Source organism: Scardinius erythrophthalmus (assembly GCF_964197995.2).
Source record: "Scardinius erythrophthalmus genome assembly, chromosome: 3".
Taxonomy (NCBI): Eukaryota; Metazoa; Chordata; class Actinopteri; order Cypriniformes; family Leuciscidae; genus Scardinius; species Scardinius erythrophthalmus.
This window is the reverse complement of record NC_138223.1, coordinates 27,321,728-27,336,973: the sequence shown is the minus strand read 5'-3', so window position 1 is coordinate 27,336,973 and position 15,246 is coordinate 27,321,728. Positions and strand designations below refer to the sequence as shown.

Sequence of the window (15,246 nt, the reverse complement as noted above, 5' to 3'; positions counted from 1 at the left end):
AAAATTTAAAAGGAAAAAAACTAAATTTGGAAAAATAAATAAAACGAAATTTAGGAAAAAATAAAACGGAATTCATAGGGCCCTACATAACTCCGACTGGTTTTGAGCAAAGTATCTGAACAAATAGTGTAGCTACTCAATCAGTGACAGGCTACAGCTACTAGCTAACTTTAACTTGGCACACAGACTAAACTATCAACACTGCTCAAATTTCAGAGTAAGGACTTCCAGATTTCGGTATTCGGTTACAGTAGGCTATCACCAACAGAATCCTGAGCGAATGCGAATATGTGTAATTAAGCATAAAATTACTTACCATTCACGCTTCAACGAGTTTCACATCATTACTTACCATTTACGCTTCAACGAGTTTCACATCATCAAATTGTTTTTTACAGTAACAGAACTTAAAATTAAATTATTTTTTGATTAACTGAAAATTGTCACATGCCTGTCCTGTCTTGTGCTGCACATGGGTGTTTTGTTATTTTGGGCCATGTGCTCTCCTGTCTATTGTCTAGCCCCTCCCATCTTGTTATCTGATTATTGGTTAATTTGTCCCACCGGTCTTTCTCATTACCCTCCTTTGTTTGTTCCCCTATTTAGCCTCCCTGTGTTTGTAGTCCTGTGCTGGTTCGTTGTCCAAGTTACCTGTTCCTGGTGTTTCCTTTCCTTCCAAAAATCTAAATTTTTTAGTTTTGTACCTTGTCTGCAAGTTACTAATAAATTTCCTCTGCATTTGAATCCTCGTCTTACGTTCAACTATTCCATGACAAAAATGTTAACCCTTCAAAGTCGACTGACGCTCTAGAGCGTCAAAGTGCGCACGCCTGACATATCTATTAATAGCTTCGAAATGGATTAATGTATTAACTAACTTTTTTTTTTTTTATGAAAAAGCCGACATTCGTCTGCCTAATAATGAGTAGACTGTGTTGACTTCCGCAAATGAAAAGTCTTCCGATCTTCTACAAGCATTTAATAAAAAAAAAATAAAAAAAAATTAAGCCTTCCGCATTTGAGTGCAAATCTATAGCATTTTACCGCAAAACAGAGAACTGGTACTTTATCCTATCAAATGATATATAATGCTGTTCGTGTGTGAACGAATCACAGACCAATATAAAACAAACAAGGACATTATCAGGTGTCTTAGGAACGTAAAAAATGGAGGAGTTTGTAATAAATCTCGCGCGTCTTCTCAGACACAATCTTTTATACACGGTTTTTGGACACGATAAATTTGGATCACTGTGGAGATAGACGTTTTTGTACTGGTTAGATTTTACAGAAAATCAACATGGCCAAACGAAGATTCACTGCCGACTCGTGCCGAGCAAGCTGCTGCAATGATTTTTTTTTTAGAGCGATGAGAGTGATAACGGATCTGATCCAGACCGATTTGATTCAGATGAAGAGGATCAAATTCTGGACGGAATCGATCCATTTGAGGAATAAGTATGAAGGCAATATTGCTGATAATATATTGTCTAATATGTATTGTGTTATTTTTTTTTTTTTTTGTTAAATTATTTTATTGTCAGAAATAACGGTGCAGTAATCAAAAAATGTGCGCCATTACTATTAGTAAGTAGAATTAAAAATTAGGGCTGTCAATCGATTAATTTTTTTAATCGCGATTAATCGCATATTGTCATGAGTTAACTCGCGATTAATCGCATTTAATCACACATTTTTTTAATTGTTCTAAATGTACCTTAAATTAATACTTTTCAAGTTTGTAATACTCTAATCAACGTGGGCATGGATAAATATAGATGCTTTATGCAAATGTATGTTTATTATTGAAACCATATACAATATAGAGCATAAGGATATGTTTCAAAGGTCACAGATGTTTTTCAAAGAACTTGTTCATGTCTATTAGACACGTAGAAAGAACAAAAAAATGGCAGGTTACCATTACTTCTCTTTCTTTGCACTGAGCAATTTACTAACACAAACATGTTTAGATTTTTGCATGACAGGGCAGCTCTTCTGAAAATGCTAAATGTACATTTATTATTTATTAGCCTATTACATTGTAGTTTATCTCTCTCTGTGCCCATTTTGATGAAGCTAAATTCTCAATAAAACTGTTTTCATTGGTATATTTTACTGTTTCTGTTGTCAAACAACAGAATGAATTTGAAATGGTGACTGAAACGCGACCCATTAAGACATAACCAGCTCTCCCTTCCAAGATGTTAATCTGCACAAAAATTCGTCGTCTGGTGAAATCAAATTCACATAAGATAAAGACAATATCTGTGCTCTGATTTCGGCTATACTTGTAAAAATAGAGAAGCAACATAATATCTGTGCTTAACTGAGTTAAAGCGCTGCTCCTCCGCGCGAGACGCAGAGAGAGAGAGAGAGAGAGAGAGCGAGCGAGCGAGCGAGAGAGAGAGAGAGAGAGAGAGAGAGAGAGAGAGAGAGAGAGAGAGAGAGAGAGAGAGAGAGAGAGAGAGAGAGAGAGAGAGGTGCGCGCGCGCGCGTGCTGAGAGAGCAGTACCGGCGGTACCGGTAGATTCTCAGAAACTAAATAAGGTTTGGGCGCTTTGTTGAAGGGAAAAAATCGCTAAAGGGGTCTGCAGTGTCGCTAAGTTAGCAACACTGTGTATCTCCATTTCTCCAACTAGGGGTTGGGCCACGGGTCAAACAGAAAATACGCGCTGCGTTAATCGCACGTTAAAAAAATTAGTGCCGTTAATATGATTTTGCGTTAACGCGTTATTAACGCGCTAACTTTGACAGCCCTATTAAAAATTCATGGGCCTTTGTCTGCTACATAAACGGTAGTACAGTAAGTTAGCCTATAGCCAAAATGAGATTGCAGATTAGGCCGCATGTAGTCCATCTTCATTTTTTGCATAGTAATAAGCTATATTTCGTTTACTTTGCTTGTCTATTTTATTGTAATGCTTTTAGGGAAATTTTATTGTAGCTTTTCAGAAATAATGGTGCAGTAAGCCTTATCTAAGGCCTGTACTATTTGTCTACATAAAGCTGAAATGGGGAGGGGGTTTGGTGGTTTAGACATTGTATTTACTCATATTTTCTCATTTACATCATTTTTACTATGATAAAGTAGTATCATTTACATGATACTAATATCATACTTTACATCATTACTATGATAATAGTCAGGGCTTGACATTAACTTTTTTGCTCACTAGCCAATGTGGCTAGTGGTTTTCCGAAGTTACTAGCCACACAGCATTTTTACTAGCCACATTTTTGTTGTTGTGAAATTACCTGATAAAAGTTGACTATGGCGTGCTAAAATGTACTTGAACTAGATTTTTACTAGAACTATTTAAATGTAAAACCACTGTATACACCCAAATCAAGACTACATAAATATATACACTGTAAATGATTTCTGTTGTTTTCACAGCATTATACTGTTTTTCTCAACAGTTTCTTGCTGTATAACCTATGTACATTATGTTACTGTAGATTTTGTTGCTTTCACAGTATTATTGTGTATTTTCAACAGTTATGTACTGTGCACACAGTTGACAGTATTTTACTGTAGATTTTCAATGCATTCTGGGAAATTATTAGTTACTGTAAAGCTAAATACAGCAGTGCAAAGTGGCCGCGAAAAACACCACACACAATTCCACAAGTAAAATTGCTAGCTTGTTAACATTATCCTTACATAAAACATTTGAAGGACTGGTTGACCATTAACAGTCTTCATTTCTGTCAGTGGGGGGCATGAGAGCGCATTTGAATGAGTTTTTCTGTTGAGTCAGTGCATCAGAGCTGTCGTTTCTGCCGACCTGGAACTTCGTCATATGGTAAGTAATAAATCTTAATATTTAGGCTATATGCATGGATTCTAGAAAAGTTAAAGTTAAAGTTTAAAGTTATTTAGAGAATGGCTGACCACGAGTTCGATATTTATTCTCAACATTTTACTATAAGCTGTGTACAATATGATAGGTTTCAATGTAGTTTGGAACATGTTACTGTAAATTTAAATACAGTAGTACGAAATGACCGCGAAAAATAACCACAAGCTGCCGTTTTATGAATCTTCAGTTCCCTGAGTAACTTTGAGAGCGCAGGCCTTTGCATCCCGTCGCTGTGTCGGTCGGCGAAGTGTTCGCCATAAATATCTGGTTAGTGATGAATATTTATATGTTTTTATGCAAACTAAGTAGTGGCAGGTTAACGTTAGTTTAGAAGAACTGCCCGCGGCTTCTGACTTAACGTTACAGGCATTAAAGAACATAAGCGGATTTCCTTTATGTTGATAGCTAGCCTACTTGATTAATAAATGTGATTTTATGAACATAGATTGCACATGTAGCCTCTTATAAGGTCAGAATGATCTAATAATTTTGTTATTTACCATTTTAAGTCGGTGGAAGCGCCTGCGCGTTTATTATTTTACATATCATACGGTTGGGAATTGAAAATCGATCAATGTATCCTGAAATTGGATACCCAAGGACTCGGATTCTTGTTATAAAATTACATTTTCGATTCCTCTTATTGATTTATTCGCGCTTATTTTCGGCTAAATCAGAATTTTCTTTTACACGTCTGTGAGGACCTGACCTGGCGATCTGCCAGGACCTTGTGCAGTTACCTCAGTCAGTGTTCATTCCATAGACAGTATGGTTCATTCATACACTTTTGTTACAAATTGATTTCTTTTAGAAACACCAATGGCTTTTTAGTGATGGTTTAGAGCTTATATCCCCTATTGTGATGTGACTTATTACAGATTATGCTACATATTGTGATCACTCTTGATTCAGTTGGAAAATATATATATATTTTTTTGTATTTACAGGTTTCTTGTCAGGATAAATCCTGAAAATTCGAAATGAACATCACAGTTCCAGGTGAGCAGAAAGAGTGGGAAGGTTGTTCGGAGGAAGACCATGGCCTTGAATCCACACGTTGCATCCTACATCAGGGACATTGCAGAATATGATTGGCAAAATCATTAAGGTAAGAGTAATATTAGGGATGTGCAGTGGAGCCCATATCTGTAGAAATGATTTGTGTCTGAATCTGTATTTAGAAAAATCCAGAAAGGGTGGAAATGACTTAAACCATACATTTTTCAAATTGATAGTCTGTTTTAAAATGTAATTATGTTCCCTTCACAGTTTCCATTTAACAAATATGCCTTGTATAAGTCAAATAATTTGTATTTTTATATATTATAATTGTAAAAAAAATAGGGTTGAGTGATATGGTCAAAATCATCTTGATAAAATGTTTCATATCAGTTAGTATTGATAATTATTACAATCAATATCAAATATTTATTTAAGTTTTAAATGTTCTCAAACATAAATTAAATAATGAAGACAACAGGTAAAGTAAAAATATAATGAAATATAATAGGGGTGGGAATCTTTTTGATTCAACGATTCGATTCAAATCGATTCTTTGGGTCACGATTTGATTCAAAAGCGGTACTTTTGAAATTGGGAATTCTCTTTTGAATCAAATTTCAATTTGATATATGCATTGAATAGATTTAAAATCTAAAATCAAATCTATGCATATATCTAAATGAAATTTGATTCAAAATCGAGAATCGAACACAAGACAAATGATCAGCAGCTACTGTTAGTCCTTATCGAGTGGGAGTTATTTAGTTTAAATTATACACACCTCATATCTGCGTTAATTTAATCTATCCCGCTGCCACTCAGCATTCACATTCACCTCTCACGGCGTGAACTCACGCACGTCTTTTTCATCATTAAAATTAGTAAGCATTAAGTCGACAGACATATCTATGAAAGGAACTGACTATCGTAAGCATCGTAAGCCTAAATTGATCATAGAGACCATTGGTGGTAATTGTCTATAATCAATTTAAGGTTACAATGCTTTGGGGAAACGCAGCCCTGATCAGTGGCCAATTGTTTGGAGTCAGAAATATAGAATACGGGCCATTGCCTTCTCAATATTTATTACTTCAGCTTCTGATACAAGACATGTTCATTCTCTTTTATAGGCGGGTATTTGTTCGTTACCACAGAAAACCGTTTGCGTATCCATGTTGAACGTGTTTCTTCAATGTAAAAACTGAAGTAGCCTACCTAAGCTATTTTCTGTGAATGTGCGAGACTTCCGGTTCATTAGCCGCTATATGGAAATAATGAGATGAATAACAAAATGCTGTAAATGATAAAAATATTTGTTTAATTAATTGAAAGAAGGCCATTAATTGTTGTTTACAATTATGACAAATTCAATACATCAAAATATCAAGAAGCATAACAAGTTTTTTTGTACTGCTAGAAATAACTGTAAGCGGATGACACCGGAAGCCAGACACATTTCATTTATAAATGGCTGTACCCACTCTTCCGTGAAAAATAATGTGGATACCATAGGCAAAACAAATTCTTCTAAAAAGGTGTTGATAATGTGAGTTAGTTTTTTTTTAATTATTATTAGTTGTATGTTTTGCCTCTGATTGATTTGTGCTTATCATTCCTTGCAGGATTATCAGAAGTGCTGTCTCTCTTCTTCCACTTGACACCATCACTACCCTCCTCACCTGGCCTTCATCCTCACCTGTCTTGCTTTCTTTCTAAGTTTCTTTTTTACCTGTTCAGGATCATTTTTGCATGAATTGAAATACATTAATTCTTCACTGATCTTAATTATTAAATATATATTGTTCATTAGTCTTCTTTTAAAACAGATTTTTATTGTTGTATTATATTACATTATTATTACTAATGTATTGTTTAAAAATACACAATAAACCTTGTTGTGCAGTTAAATCTTCAATTGTTATTTGTTATTTCCCATTAACAGTTAAAATAATATTCCTACAGATTTTCTACATATTCTACAGGTAACACGGTAGCACTATAAAAGTAAATAAAATAACATTTCATAACTGTATAATACTATACAGTATTATTAAAAATCAACAGTGTAATACTGTGCTTTAATGTGGTAAAAATTACAGTAAAATAATGTATTTAATTTTACAGTATGCTTAACAGTACTGTATTTAGTGTTACAGTAATTTTACTGTTGAATGAAATACAGCAACTACTGGATAATTGTTGCCAGTAAGTTACTGTTAATTTGACAATACATTTTTTACAGTGTAACAATACAGGTCATTATCATTAGCTCTGATAAGGTTGTGTGTAAAGCTCCTTTTTTAAAATAAAAATATGTATTATGTATTATGTCGCCACATTGCTCCACCGGCATACGACATAACTCCAGCAGGTTCTTTGTTGTCTGTCACTAGCGACAATATTCATTAGGGCTGTCAAAATTGCTCAAAAATGACCTTAGAATATTCCCTCTAAAAAAAACACATAGCTTATAGCCTATTCGAACTATTCGAACATCTGGTTGCGCATTTTGTCAATGACATAATAGTAATCAATAATAGTAATAATAATTTTGTAGTTAGAAGTTCTATAACTCTTTACTTGATGTAAAAAATACACACATGATGATGAATAGCTAATCTTTATTTACCACATTGTAATAAAGGCTGTACAACTTTTGATATGTGGGAATGTAAACTAATTAAAAAATCTGTGTGTTTTAGTCTAAATCAGGAAACCCCAGAGCAGCCGAGTACATCTTCTGCTGAACCCAGGACCCAGACCGTCGCCCTTTTCTACACAGCACCGCTTCTGCTCCTCCAGCAGCCCACAGATCCAGGTCTCCAATTACTTTCCAGTGTACAGAGTGGTGTGATACCAATTGCTTTCCAGTGTACAGAGTGGTGTGATGCCAATTGCTTTCCAGTGTACAGAGTGGCGTGATGCCAATTGCTTTCCAGTGTACAGAGTGGCGTGATGCCAATTACTTTCCAGTGTATACAGTAGCGTGAGGCCAATTTCTTGATTGTAAATTTGTATCTTTCTTCTCTGTTATTATGTAATGTGTTTGTTTTATATGTTTGGCGATGCAGTGGCTGTATTCGTGAGCCCAAAACAAATGTCCCATTGGGACAATAAAGTATACCAAACCTAATCTAACCTAACCTAATATTCTGTGTTTTTCCCCAAAAAACGTATGGTGACTACAGTCACAGAAATGTAAATATGTATTTTGTTTCTTTATATTTTTTCACCCTATTTTTTACAGGTGTTCTAAACCCTTTGAGGAATCAATATTTGATGTAAAATCCCTTATTCATTATGGTTTACTATTTTTATATAATAAAAAACAAAAATTTGAACTTCCGTTTTTTGTATTTCTTGGTGATATATCACATCAGAACCCATACAAGTGTCTCAAGAAGTGTATTGTCAATGCATCCACCTTATAGCTGAGAGTCTATAGAATCCAGAAATATGACTCTCTTCAGTCTGCTATGAAAATTGACCCTTCCAGAAGCCGAAATATTAACAGTGCCTGGCGGACTTAAAACCCCTTAGACCTTGAAGGGTTAAACTCTGACAAGTCATGATAGTATATTTAATCAATAGGCATAATTTGTGTGTCATCCAAGCTCAATAAAATAACAATTACAAGTAAAAAGGCTAACAGTATCTCAGAACTTGATTTTTTTTATTTCACAACAATATATATATTTAAGTAATGACCTGAAGGAATAAAGGTCCTCTGAATTCGTTTTTAGAGTGTACATAAGTTCATATCAATATCTTAACAAATATAAAATAATTTTAAATAATGTTTAGTTTAGTTAGTCGAGCACACGTCAAGCTTTTCTTGTGATCTTTCCATTTACAGGTCGGCTACTTTAGTTTTTACATTCAAGAAACACGTTCAACATGGACACGCAAGCGGTTCTCTTACGAGAGGTTCTCCCGTACTGCGTAATAGCTTACGCTACGGGGAAACACTCTTTTCCTCGAGACACTGAAGCCAAAAAATTATCCTTAATTTTGTATTAATGTAAAACGCCATAAAGACATGGGCAAGACAGCTTGCGCGCCCATTGGCTGCTCTGCGGCAAGGCCCCTCGTGACGACTGATCCAATGAGGGCGCTTCGCGCCCACTACGTCACGTCCCGCCGAAACGGGTGGGGCCTTGGGCTATAAATATAGCAATCGGCTGGTTAGCTGATTTTTCATCTCTTCAGCGAAGCTCATGCATCGCTGGATACGGAGAGAGAAGCCGCGCCGTCTGAAAAAGCCTTTTCAGTGGGACGAGCCATTCTCTGAAGTCGCTGGCCGTGCTGCCTTCTATCGCCATTCCCGCTGCGCTATCCGGCGCCAATATCCTTTCTCTGCTATGTGTTTTGTGTATGTGTGTGTGCTCGCCGCCGCGACACACACTCTCATTGCACTAAAAGAGCCGGGCGTCTTTTTCAAGACGCCCTTCCCTTTACCTCCCCCAACCCGCAAGGCTCGCCGGTGCGCCCGCTTGCCTTGCCTGCTTCGCTAGAGTCTCTTCCTGATGGACAGCGGCCGCCGTCTGCCGCCATTTCCGTCGTGGATATCGGCCAGAAGCCGTGGGGGATGATACCTGCTCTCCCTCTGTTCGAGCCGCGCAAACCGCGCCGTTCACAGGGGATGTCAGGAGCGGACGGTCACGGGGCTAGCGTTCTCTCTCCCTCTGTTCAAGCCGCGCAAACTGCGCCGTTCACATTCACGCGTCACTCACCGGCGAAAGGAGAAAAGAGTGTTTTTAGTCTCGCCTAGGCTGGACTGACCTCAATTTCTCACACATTTCTCAGTTCCCTGAGTCAGTGGCAGATTCTTAGTCTTTCACGCGAGAGACCCGTGTTCGATCCCAGGTCTACCAGCAGTGAAAGTTATGCCTCAAATGTCATAAGCGCGACGCTTATGTTGCAGCACACCGAAGCTCCTCTGTCGCTAAGCGACCAGAGCGCGCTCCGCATTCGGCCCCTAGTCATTCATGCAGATGAATGGGCAATGCTTCCCGGGGTTTTCAGAGTGGGTGCTAGACATTATAAAGAGGCTATTCGCTACAGTTTTGTCGACGGGGGCTGCTGTGCGACGCGCGTCAAAATTACGGTAAAAACAGAAGTAGCACACCTACTTTGAGCCGAAATATCGAAACTGTTGAGCAAAGGGGCCATAGAGCCTTTATCTCAAGCTCAGAGCGAAAGGCGGGCTATACAGCAGATACTTCCTGGTACCAAAAAAAAAAAAAAAAAAAGACGGGGGTCTCAGACCCATACTAGATCTAAGACAGCTGAACAAAGTGCTTGTGAAGCGACAGTTCAGAATGCTCACAACCAGAAAATCCTTGTGCAAATTCGCAGAGGAGACTGATTTATGTCAATAGATCTGAAGGACGCGTATTTTCAAATACAGATAGCGTCACGTCACGGGCGACATTTGAGATTCGCCTTCGAGGGCCAGGCATATCTGTACACAGTCCTACCGTTCGGCTTCGGGATGGGGAGCGCTGCTCGAGGGCAGACCGTTCTTTGGCCAGTGGTCAGAACGGGAAAAGCTTCTGCACATAAACTGCCTGGAAATGCTGGCAGTCATCAACGCGCTCAGGCGTTTTTATCCCCAGATAAATGATCACCACGTTCTGGTCTGCTCGGACAACATGTCAGTGGTGGCTTATATAAATCGCCAAGGAGGCGTCAGATCCAGAACCATTCACAGGCTGACGGAACGCCTCCTGAATTGGGCTCAGCACAATTTGCGCTCGCTGAAAGCCACGCACATGCCGGGTCTTTTTTTGAACATAAGACTAATCAGAGGAAGATTCCGATCATGTGAGCCAAATGACCATTTGTTGCTTGTAGACAGTTCCAGAGGAACAAAGTCCGTTTGTTGGTAATTTCAGTAATTTTAAATATATATAGAGAGAGAGCTGGTAATCTGATCATCTTCTTTGCGTTACAAGATTCAGACACAAATCATTTCTACAGATATGGGCTCCGCTGCACATCCCTAATATTACTCTTACCTTAATGATTTTGCCAAATCATATTCTGCAAAGTCCCTGATGAAAGATGCAACGTATGGATTCAAGGCCATGGTCTTCCTCCGAATAACCTTCCCACTCTTTCTGCTCACCTGGAACTGTGATGTGCATTTCAAATTTTCAGGATTTATCCTGACAAGAAACCTGTAAATACAAAAAAATAAAAAATATTTTCCAACTGAATCAAGAGTGATCACAATATGTAGCACCATCTGTAATAAGTCACATCACAATAGGGGATGAGCTCTAAACCATCACTTATGCAAAAATAAATCAATTTGTAACAAAAGTGTATGAATGAACATAGACTGAGGTAAATAAGTGGCGCAACTGCACAAGGTCCTGGCAGATCGCCAGGTCAGGTCCTCACGGACGTGTAAAAGAAAGTTCTGATTTAGACGAAAATAAGCACGAATAAATCAATAAGAGGAATCAAAATTTTTATTTTATAACAAGAATCCGAACCCTAACCTTGGTCATCAGTTTTCTGTGATGAAATGATGAGATTGATTCAATTGCAAGTAAAAGTGAGTTTATTAGTAACACAGGAACAGAGATGATGAAGATGGGATGAAACAATGTCCGGGGAAGCAAACACTTAGTGACACAGGGACGCTGTGGTACAGCCCAGCCCAGACATGAAGATCCCGTGAGACGAGTGAAGATGGCAAAGATCCGGAAGATGACGGCGGCAATAATCCGAGAGATGATGATGGAGGGAAGGCGGACGTGCAGAACAAACGAAACAGGCACCGACAGAAAACTGGTCAGGCAGGAACAGACAGAAACATCCAACAACGATCTGACAAAAGACAAGGTGAAAACAGAGGGACTAAATAGGCAGCGCTGATCATCTGCAGCTGGCATGCTGATCAATCATGATTGGGGTGCTGGCTCCAACCACACACACACACACAGCGGCTCCAACCACACACAAACACAGACAAGAGAGAGACGGCGAATTCATGAACCGTGACAGTACCCTTCCTCCCCAGCGGAACCTACCTGTTGATTGTAATACGCCGGAGGAAGTTTGAGGCGGACTGTCACCGGGCTAATGATCTTGGTGACAGTAAACGGGCCGATGAATTTGGGAGCTAACTTATTAGCCATGGAGCGGAATATTCTTAGTAGAAAGCCACACTTTTTGACCCACGACGTATACAGGAGGCTTTGACCGGTGGCGATCGGCCTTAGCTTTGGTGCGCGCTCTCACCTGGAGCAAAGTCTCCCGGACTCTGGTCCATGTGCGGTGGCAATTCTGGACAAAGGCGTGAGCGGAGGGAACCGCGACTTCGGAATCCAGACTTGGAAAAACTGGTGGCTGGTACCCTAGACTACACTCAAATGGAGAGAGGCCCGTGGATGACACTGGTAACGAGTTATGTGCTACGAGTTATATGTTATTACTCAACCATAGAAAGCTGTTGGCTCCAGGATGAAGGATTCTTGGACACCAAACATCGTAACACTCTCTCCAAATCCTAGTTGGGTCTCTCAGTCTGACCATTACTCTGGGGATGATAACCCAAAGACAGACTGACCGTGGCTCCTAGTAGCTTACAGAACTCTTGCCAGAATTTGGACACGAATTGGGACCCCCTGTCGGAGACCACGTACATCGGGAGGCCATGTAACCGAAAGACGTGATCTACGACCATCACCGCTGTCTCTTTGGCTGAAGGTAATTTGGGCAAGTGAATGAAATGTGCCGCCTTCGAGAACCGGTCCACTACAGTTAAAACAACTGTCATGCCATTAGAGGGCGGGAGGGTGGTAACGAAATCTAGCGTGATGTGGGACCAGGGTCTCGAAGGGACAGACAGTGGATGGAGTAACCCATCAGGAGGTCGGTTAGACGTCTTACCCATGGCACAAACTGAGCAAGCCAAAACAAAACTGCGGACGTCGCGAGCCATTAATGGCCACCAGAATCGTTGCTTTATTAAACAGTTAGTTCTGTTTACTCCTGGATGACAGGCAATGTTGGAGCAGTGACCCCATCGTATGACTTCGGACCGTAACTTCTCCGGAACAAACAATCGGCTCGGTGGGCAATCGGGCGGAGGCGTTACCCCTTCTAAGGCCGATTTGACCTTCGATTCGACCTCCCATGTGAGTGTGGAGATAACTAACTTCTCAGGCAAAATGCACTCGGGAGTAATCAGGCGTTCGGAAGGATAATAAATGTGTGACAAAGAGTCGGGTTTGATGTTTTTGGACCCGGGACGGTACGAGAGAGAAAAGTCAAAACGTCCAAAAAAAGAATCAGTCAACAAACACGGTGAGTAATGTCTTGTCCTGTTATTGTCACCTGCACTTCATGTCACATGTTTAGCATAGACTTCTCTGTCGGCAATATAGGATTTATATGTGATAAATGTAAGGAGACAGTTAGGTTGACAGAGAAGATTTCAGAATTAGAAACACGCATCCAAACTTTAATTGAGGATAGTAAGAGTGCTAGTGCTTTAGATGTTTTGGATGCGCATAGCATAGTGAACTCTTTACATGAGTCGGTTCCGGCTGAAGTAGAGCCTGTGCAGCCGGGCAAATGGGTGACAGTGAGGGATCGCTCTAGTCGCGGATCTAAAAACCACTCTTCCGTTCCGATTACCATAACAAATCGATTTGCCCCGCTCAGTGAAACACCCACTGAGAATGATTGCGCCCTAGTTATAGGCGATTTGATCACACGGAACGTGAAAATAGAGACACCAACCACCATAGTCACATGTTTGCCGGGAGCCAGAGCGCCTGACATCAAAGCAAATTTAAAAGTGCTGGCTAATGCTAATCGTAAATTCTCTAAGATCATTATTCACGTCGGCACTAATGATGTTCGACTCCGCCAGTCGGAGATCACCAAAATGAATATTAAAGAGGTGTGTGAACTTGCAAGTACGATGTCAAGGACTGTAATTTGCTCTGGCCCCCTTCCTGTTCGCAGGAGTGATGAGATAGTTAGTAGATTGTGTTCGCTTAACGGTTGGCTGTCTAAGTGGTGTCCGCTTAATAATATAGAATTCATAGACAATTGGAAAAGTTTTTGGGGCAAACCTGACCTGTTGAAAAGAGATGGTATTCATCCCTCCTGGAATGGTGCTGCTCTTCTCTCTAGTAATATGGCTCATAGTCTTAGAGCTCAAACATGACAATCTGGGGCTCAGGTCAGGAAGCAGACAGACTGGCTAAACCGACCGTCTGCTAGCGGCCTCGCGTCACCAAGGTCAGATAAAACACATCACATAGAGCCTCTTTCACCTAGCTATCATCATATAGAGACTGTGTCTGTTCCCCGAACTTGGAAATCCAAAAAACGTTTAAACCCATCTAAGGTTAAAAATTTAATTGATGTTCAACAAATAAAAAACAGCTATAATACAGATGAGCAAATGCTAAAGCTTGGGGTGCTGAATATTCGATCGCTTACTTCAAAAGCACTCGTTGTTAATGATATGATTTCAGATAATAACCTAGATGTGCTGTGTTTGACAGAAACCTGGCTAAAACCAAACGATTACATTACTTTAAATGAATCAACCCTGCAAGATTACTGTTATAAACATGAGCCTCGTCTGAAACGCAAAGGGGGTGGTGTTGCTGTAAGTTATAGTAATAGTTTCAAAACCACTAAGAAATCAAGTTTTAAATATAATTCTTTTGAAGCATTGGTGCTTAATGTACAAATATATAGTGTAAACGATAAATCACGTTTGAGATTTGTGCTGGCTACTGTATACAGGCCACCAGGGCACCATACAGACTTTATCAAAGAATTTGCGGACTTTCTATCAGAATTAATATTGACTGCAGATAAAGTACTAATTGTTGGTGATTTTAATATACACATCGATAATGAAAAAGATGCATTGGGATTGGCATTTAAAGACATTGTAAACTCTATTGGAGTTAGACAACACGTGTCAGGACCTACTCATCGTCGTAATCATACTCTAGATCTAATATTATCACACGGAATAGATGTTGATGCCGTTGAAATTCTGCAGCAAAGCGATGACATCTCAGATCATTACCTAGTCTCGTGTAATTTGCATTTAGCCAAGGCTGCAAAGCCGACTCTGTGTTTCAAATATGTGAGACCTATCACTTCTGCTACTAAAGATTGCTTTATTAATAATCTTCCTGATCAGTTTCATCATCTCAGCATCCCAGATAGCTTAGAAGAACTAGATATTACAACAGAAACGTTTAACTCTCTCTTTTCCAGCACTTTAGACACAGTTGCTCCGTTGCGCTTAAAGAAGATTAAAGAAAATAGTCCAACGCCGTGGTACAACGAGCACACTCGGGCCCTTAAGAGAGCAGCCAGAAAAATG

At 39.5% G+C, this 15,246-nt stretch overlaps 1 long non-coding RNA gene across 1 annotated transcript; it reads left to right on the top strand.

Annotated features, from left to right (window-relative positions):
* Positions 1-3,746: 3,746 nt before the first annotated feature.
* On the top strand, positions 3,747-6,773 carry LOC308688424. The gene is made up of 3 exons (XR_014029896.1): positions 3,747-3,809; positions 4,814-4,974; positions 6,491-6,773. It is a non-coding gene; the product is annotated as an uncharacterized lncRNA (long non-coding RNA).
* Positions 6,774-15,246: the final 8,473 nt, after the last annotated feature.